We start from the raw sequence: 8,220 nt of genomic DNA, 5'->3' as shown, positions 1-8,220 counted from the left end.
TTAGTTACTTATCCTATTTCCGTAAATAGTGATTCCGTATGGTTTACAAATCCATTCCGTTAATCGATTACGAAAACAATCATTCATTCGAAAAAAGCCCAAAGACCAGCTAGAAAGGCTCGAAAACCCACCGATAAAGCCATTCAGATTCGCATAAAAGCCAATAGGCCTTAAACAATCAAATATTAATAGCCTGTCCATGTTGTTTTTAATTGAAATCGCTAAAGTTGCTATCAAATTGCATAGTATTACTGCTTTTTAAGAGACAAGGATAATCCAGGCTTCACTAGACCCAAAGGTTTTGATGAAATGCTTTTGCTGCACGAGTACCGCCTGGAATGATATCGGATACGTTATGTCATTTTCTTGAGAGCATTAAGATCAAGAAATTTATGCGATTTGATCGCTAGACTTAATTGCAAAAAAAAAACATTTATTTGACATTATAGGATTAATGGAATCATGACTGATTATTTAACTAAGACCTTATTGGAATTTGCTTTTGTATCAGTTTTATTTTTTCGAATGGAAGTTTCTATGTCATGTGGGAACTCTCCGATTGTATCTTTGCAGCTAATATTTTCTATTGTATGGCTACGTCAATTCAGACGATTGGCCCATGAAACGAAGCCGGGGAAAGGGTTTTTTTGACATAAGTTCTAATAGAAAAGCCGGGAAGGCGTCAATTAACAGATATTGGCTACCTGCTGATGTGGTGAATGGAGAAAGCGTTAATTGGCTTGATCTGACATAACAAACATTTGCATTTTGCTGCCTGCTCTATACCTCTAAGCCAACTGTCTTAGGGGATGTAAAGTGCAGGAATATACGAAATTTCATTAAGGACATAGCTGGGATAATGGCAAATAGAAAGTTTCAAATTAAACGCTAATATGATATAAGTTTGCCTTTTGTTCCTTATTTTAGGCCACTTATCTGCGATAGTTTTGTTTGAGCCAGTTTATGGGCATTTTAATGCTGATTGAGAATTCTGTCGGCAGATAATTTATTTGTAGCCATTGATTACGCGTGGGAAAATAGCTCAGTTGGTTAGAGTGCTGGTTTGTCATATCAGAAGCCGCGGGTTCGATTCCCGTTTTTCTCGAATCAATAGGGCATGGGCGGTCTAGTCTTCCGCATGAAATTTGCTGCAGCAGGTTGCGGGTCCATCGGTAACCAAACGGAACCAAGCCGTACGACTTGTAAGTATCCTTTGCTGGTGTGTGATCTGAATCGCTCCTCCGTTCACCCCCAAGGAAGTGTAATATAGGTAGTACCAATAGATCCACTTTGCACATTCCATTCTATCAGGTTTTTCCACCATAAAGTTTATGATAGTTGCATCCTTATCCCCAAGTCCAGAATACCAGTTGTCCAGGGGTCTAACAACCAGTTCCATCACTGTTCCCCCGGAAACACACCGAACCGCTTAGCATACCTATCGCTATGCTCAGGCTCGGAAGTAATTCTGTTTCAGATGCAGAGCGGATGGGTGGGATCCTTTTATCTTTGATCTAGTATTTTTTCCGCTTTCTTCACCTGCGCCAACATTTTTAGATCTAATCATTAACCATGTACGTTAATAAGTTTCAGTCAATAGAACTATGTTCATACATCCTAATGTGCCAGTTATTTCATTTGCGGGGAACCAGAAAATCCTGGAAACAACGAGAATAGCCATCACGCTTTTGCCATATCATGGTGCGGCTTCGGACGGAAGTAAAGGCAAACAGTCGGGCGCCAATAGTGCTGCAATGGATAGGATGATCTTTGCAACTTTGGGAGGCGATAAAGTAAGGTAAATAAGTGGAAACGAGAGTACGGATAGATTGTAATGCTCCCGGATACACGTTGGAAAAACCAGTAAAGCTGGCCTTATTTGCAAATACACATTGTAAAAACCTGGCCTTATTATTGTTTATTTGCCGGCATTATTCCTGCTTATTTTAGGCCTTATTTTCCGATTGTCGGATACACTAAGGAAAAACCGTTAGTTTTTGCAGAACCGTGAGGATTCAAGTCCCTCTATCCTCAGTGAATAGTATAGGGGCAAAAGTCACAAAATTTCTGGTTTGTAAGAGTTCGTTAGGAAAGAGTATCTGTTCCGGACAAGGAAAAGAAAAGTGGATCTCAATAAGCAACCTTTTTCTATTCAAAAGCTTGCTTATTGAGAAAAAGTCATATGTCGAAGTCATAGATACGGATAGTTGCTATGTTTTTGCTTGGCCGGGATAACAACATAACAAGGAAACTTGATTTTTGGCCACCGTAACCTAAAAGTGATATTGATTAGCTTATGATCCTGTTAGCAGACAATGCTTGATGAATAGCAAAAATAACAAAATATTTTACAAGCACCTTTTTTTTACAAACCATCATAAATATCACAAACATCGCTTGGAATAAAAGACCAAACAAGAATAAGGGAAAGCAAAATGGACTTCGCCTCATTATTCCCCGGTGTGATCCGTTGGTCTTGTAAAATAGCCAGCGCTATTATATTAGTAATGTAAACTCCAATCAAAGGCAAAAAGAAATCGTCAAGACCTCCTGCCAATAGCTGAAATATTCAGCTGACTTTCAAGCCTTAGCAAAGGAATGGCTGCCCTTAGAGCTGTAGAAGCAGAAGGCTTGAAGCGCAAGATGAAAAATGAATGAGTGTAAGCTTCGTGGCCTGACAATTAACAGTGCTGATTATACTTAAGGACTCGTCATCATAGCAGCGGGAGAGAGCAGGGCAACGACAGATTGGGGATCGCCATTGAGCCTTTTTGAACGTCCGAAAAGGGTAAGTTATTGATAGCTTTGTCTAAGATAGGCCATCTACGCTCGCCGCGCTCCCCACGGAGTATGGCTCGCGTCCAGACTTTCGGTTGGGAAACGGAGTAACTTTCAAAAGCTCCCCCAAAGGAGGGCCGGCCAAGCCGTATGTTTTTGAAAATGGGATTTTTCCTTAAGCTTTAAAGCCGACGCGGAAACCCATTAATTTTTAATAATGTAGTAGATAATGATAAATCGTATATAATAAATGTAATGTGTGTTAGAGCATGTATCATTTCGATTACGTATTGAATTGACCTTTCTACATAACTTAAGACAAGCCTAACCTTGTGTCATGATTAAATAGGAAAGGGCTCGATACAATGGGAAGAGCCGTATGAGGCCATCAGTTTCATGTACGGTTCGGAAGCCAGGCTTATGTAATAATGCTGAAGCCTAGGATAACTGCATAGTTTCAGTTCTATTTCGTTGCGCGAAGGCGCCCTATGATATTCGGTGAACCCGTTAAAATACGAAAACATAAGTTATGATGGAAGCAGGAATCTAATTAAACTATTACACTTGCGTAATATGGTTTTGGCGAATGCAGGACTCAAAAGCCCCAAAGTGGAAGAGCCAAAAATTATTTTGTCAAAGCCACATAAACCCAATATTATTTTGCTAAAACCATTAGACAGGAAAATGGTTTGGATTGAATTGACCAAGATTTGGCGTGATCGTGAAAAGGTCAAGGGGTTGATTCTCAATCTGATGAAGGGCGGATATACTGTAGCTATCGCGGGGTTCATAGTTTTTTTTTCTAGGAGTCTTTTTTGCAAAAGTAAAAATAGCAAAGTACAAAGGAATAAAAGATTCCCTAGAAATCTAAAAGTCAAATCCCATATGAATAGGAACAGAAATGCAATATTAAACAAAAAAAATGACACATTTCGCAGGAATAGAACATTCAGAATTCTAAATATGAACCCAATAAAACGTAACATTGTAATAAGAGAGATTCATAACGTATCAATCAATTCCGTTCAAGTGCGTCAGGGCAGTAAAGTTTTTTGAAATCCTGGACTGGGCAGTGCCGGCGAGAAGTGTGCTTTGGTCTAAATCCAAGCAACCCGGGAGAGTGGCTGAGTGGTTAAAAGCGACAGACTGTAAATCTGTTGGAAACCCTTCTTCGCAGGTTCAAATCCTGCCTCTCCTAATAAAGTATTTGAACCTTTTCTTTATTCTTAAATAGCTTTCTTGCATTTAATGGGTGTTGGGACAGACCCAAGCACTAGATAAGATTTGAATGCTTAAATAGCATTTTTCGAAAGGAGTTTAAGCGAGTTCGTCGCAAACCATTTATTCCCAATCAAGGGCGCCTTTCCTCCATTCGATGAGAAAACCAATAGTCAAAATCCAAACAAATAGCATCATAGACCAAAATCCATACTAACCTATCTTTTCTAAAAAAACTGCCCAAGGAAATAAAAAAGTTACTTCTAAATCGAAAATAATAAATAGAAAAAGGACCAAATAAAATCATATATCAAATCGACTTCTAGCATCACTAAAGAGATCGAACCCACGCTCGTAAGCTGACAATTTTTCTGGATCTGCCGTTTTTTTACCTGTAAATGTAAAAGAAACCATGATTAGGATAAAAGAAAGTAGCAAACTGAAGATAAAACAAATTGCAATAGGTGCAAACTCATCCATCGTTAAATACTTAAACAGAAAAGGATAAAAATCCACCACAGACGGCTCTAACGTACTACAAATGCTAGGCCATATATAGATTAGCTGCTGTATGCAAGCATCAGACGTTTGTTGGGTATCTCTTAATAAAGGCAGTAGCTGTTTGACTGTCTGCGGATAATAATTATCCCCCATTTCATGGTATTTACGAATGCATAAATTGGCTTTCCTTACAAATCCAGTAAAAGGTTCACCATAAGGGGAACCCTTGGATAAATAATCTCTTAGATTAGGTAATATTACCTGATGTAATTCATTTAAGGGTCTCGCCAAAGCTTCCCTTCCCGTGCTGTTATCGTTTTCAGTAAGGTATATAATATGATTAAGATGAGCGTCGAAAGAGTTCTTCAATGTCTGATATTCTCTCAAATTTCTAAGCAATGGATCCATATTTTCAATTTTTCTTTAAAATACTTAGGTATAGCAAAGACTTACTTAAGCTCTGCGGTCTGTTTCTGATGTTTATGGATATTCTTTGAATAATTTAAGAAATACAACAAATAATTTATATCAAATAGAAGAAAGAATTGATAATAATTTCTTAAAATTTATTAAGGATATCTGATCGTGTATCAAGAGGTAAATCTATTGAAAATATAGATGTTCCAGAAATGGTTAATAATGTAATCAAGAAAGACCATTTTTATTTGAGTCTATAGAAACAAATACAGTATCTACTCAAACTGAAAATATTCAATTAGATAATATTAATTGAATATATCCTTATTCAAAGCCAGTTCTCGTAACCTTTATTCAAAGCCAGTTCTTGTATCCTTATTTAAAGCCAGTTCTCGTAACCTTTATTCAAAGCCAGTTTTGACCAAAATATTCACCTTATCTTACAAAATTGATGTCAAATGACCTTTTTATTAAAAAAAAGAAATATGGCCAGATGGGTTTAGAGCGAATTTTTTTTTTACAACAAAGATTGCTATGGCGCAACCCGTTTGGATTGGCCGAATAGGTTCTTATTAATCGATTGTTATTATACAAGAATTCTTGTATCGCTCATGCAGATCTTCCATCTACCGGAAACCAAAGGATTCATTGCTTTTCCTTTTTTGTCGAACTTGTATAAACACAACCCTATTTGCACCTATCAGTTACGAACTTGCTATTGTTATGAAAGACAACCCCTAGGCTCAGTCACAGCAACGAGTACCGAACCGTCGTTCCCACGGCTACAGTACCAGGAGTTGCTGCTGAGCCAGCCCGTTCAAAACAGTACTTCTGTCTAGCAGAAACTATTAGCGACATCCCTAGAACAGTATTCGTATCGTGAACCAATGGCCACTTTTCCGGTCGAAGGAAATGCCTAATAAATAGTCAAATACTGCACTCTTTAGCTACTGTACTCCGGAAACAAAGTAAGGGAAAGCCCCGTACGTCAAGAGCTGCACTGCTATGAATCAAAGACTGTCTGCTCGCCGTTTCCGGCCAGTATTGCGGGTTCAATGGCTTTATACGAATTAGCTGTTTTTGACCCATCCGATCCCCAGAAATGGAAATTGTTAATACTGGCACTGTACCTTAAGTGGGAGATGGAATAGCCCGCATTCATGGTTCGAACAAAGTAATGGCTGGAGAATTGGTAGAATCTGAAGATGGTACAGTAGGCATCGCTTTGAATTTAGAATCTGATAATGTTGGCTAAGTACTGATGGGCGATGGTTCGACCATACAGGAAGGGGGTTCCGTAAAAGCAACGGGAAAAATTGCGCAAATACCAGTTAGTAATTCTTTCTTAGGCCTTTAAGCCAGTAAATGCTTTGGCCCAACCGATCGATGGAAAGGGTCAAATCCCAGCTTCTGAGTCTAGATCAATTGAGTCTCCCGCACCATATGGGAATTATTTCAAGACGTTCCGGTGGCGGAAAACGACCCGAATCTGCAGGAATTCGGGAAGGTTGAAGCAATGGCCAAACCTCCTTGAGGCTACAGCAATAACGTCATAAGCAATGACACTTAACTAAAGCACTTTATCCTCGCTTTCCACCTTTTATCTAGGGTTAGGAGGATCACGCGCCATAATGCCGGATCTCCATCTTTCTTTGTTGGTTGCTCTCCAGTCGCAGAATTATGAATAGTTTCACTAAAAATAAGTTTATTGGCTTGAAAAAAAAAATGAACCAATCCTTTAGCCTGGCAACCTGTACTATTTTTGCTGCCTCCAGCAACCTGTTGCAACTAACTTCATATTCAGGATGAAACAAGACAATTATGCCAGATAGTAAGGAATTACAAGTTTTCTGCACTAGAAAAAGCTAATAAATGGACTCGACCCATTATATATTTTTCCAGTAGTCATTTTAGGGACGTTTGCATGTACTGTGGGTCTTGCGGTTCCGGAACCATCAATGATTGGTGAACCAGCAAATCCTTTTGCGACTCCATTGGAAATATTACCCGAATGGTACTTTTTCCCTGTCTTTCAAATACTTCGTACAGTTCCCAATAAATTATTGGGGGTCCTCTTAATGGCGTCCGTACCGGCGGGCTCGTTGACCGTTCCTTTCATAGAAAATGTAAATAGGTTCCAAAATCCGTTTCGACGCCCTAAAATCTTAACCACGAAGGCACCCGCTTGCCCAAAATAAAATGAATTAGCCGGATTGCTGCTTTATGACACTTGCTAGACCTATAAAAAATGTTATGATCTCCAGACCTATAAAAAATATTATGATCGCAGAAAACAAACATAATCAATGCGATATAGCCAGTCTTTGCTATGGCATGCGATAAGCCATATTCGCGATCAGCTGCATTGTCTGGCCTGGCAAAGCAATATGCAGCGATGGCAAGCGATTGGCGCGTAGGCCTTTTAGATAGAAAGTAACGAAAACATGCAGAGACAGGAATCAGCCAAAGAGTGCGGGAGATTGATTGCAATACTTATCAGTCAAATAGTTAGAAAGTTGGCCTGCTATGATTTAACGGTGCTAACCAAGTGGAAGAGCCGTCACTCTTAGGATAAGAGTGACTCTGTGGGATAACAAGCTGATCAAAACATCTTAGGGAAGGTTTAGCACCTCGATGCTGAAAGCCATAATCAATGCGCTAATGCCTTTTAGTTAGCGTGCTATGATAATATATATTTATTAATCTGGTTGTTTTTTTTTACCATTATCTTTGTCCCTGCAATCATGATCATTAACCGGATTATGCGGTTTCTTTTGTTTGCATTTCTTATAGCTATTATTTGAATTAGTATCTTGGAGTGAATTGCAAGTTTGTTGCTTAAATTGGCTTTTATCTAAAGCTTTTATTTTTTCAGCAAATATTCTTTGGTGGTTAAAGTATTTTGTAAAGTTAAGAAAGATCCGTAACCATATTTCTTTTTCAATAATGCAAATGCAAAAACGGGCTCAATAAGAATCTGTTTTTCTGGAGTTCCAAAGGCTAGCATGACATCGTTATGTACGTAAAGACCTAGAGTGTGGAAACCTAGAAATAAGCTAGCCCAACTTAAATGGGATATTATTGCTTCTTTATGCTCCAACATTCTTGACAATACATTGTCTTTGTTTTGTTCCGGATCATAATCCCTAATGAAGAATATGGCCCCTACCATGATAAACCCAGCAATATATTGGTGATGGGTATAAAGTGGGTGGTAAAATCTTGTGCTATAAAAGCATAAGCAGGTAAGGCGAATCCAAACAGCAAACAAAGCACAACTATGATTCGTTTATAGGATTTGAACCC

The 8,220-nt window shown here is 38.6% G+C and overlaps 2 non-coding genes across 2 annotated transcripts; both read left to right on the top strand.

Annotated features, from left to right (window-relative positions):
• Positions 1-1,031: 1,031 nt before the first annotated feature.
• On the top strand, positions 1,032-1,105 carry TRNAD-GUC (transfer RNA aspartic acid (anticodon GUC)). The gene has a single exon. It is a non-coding gene; the product is annotated as a tRNA-Asp (tRNA).
• A 2,787-nt stretch (positions 1,106-3,892) lies between these two features.
• On the top strand, positions 3,893-3,976 carry TRNAY-GUA (transfer RNA tyrosine (anticodon GUA)). The gene has a single exon. It is a non-coding gene; the product is annotated as a tRNA-Tyr (tRNA).
• Positions 3,977-8,220: the final 4,244 nt, after the last annotated feature.

The sequence above is a fragment of the Lygodium microphyllum genome, unplaced genomic scaffold (genome assembly GCF_053477565.2).
Source record: "Lygodium microphyllum isolate KBCC unplaced genomic scaffold, Lygodium_microphyllum_v1.1.10 scaffold_42, whole genome shotgun sequence".
Lineage (NCBI taxonomy): Eukaryota > Viridiplantae > Streptophyta > Polypodiopsida > Schizaeales > Lygodiaceae > Lygodium > Lygodium microphyllum.
This window is presented reverse-complemented; position numbering and strand designations above follow the sequence as displayed.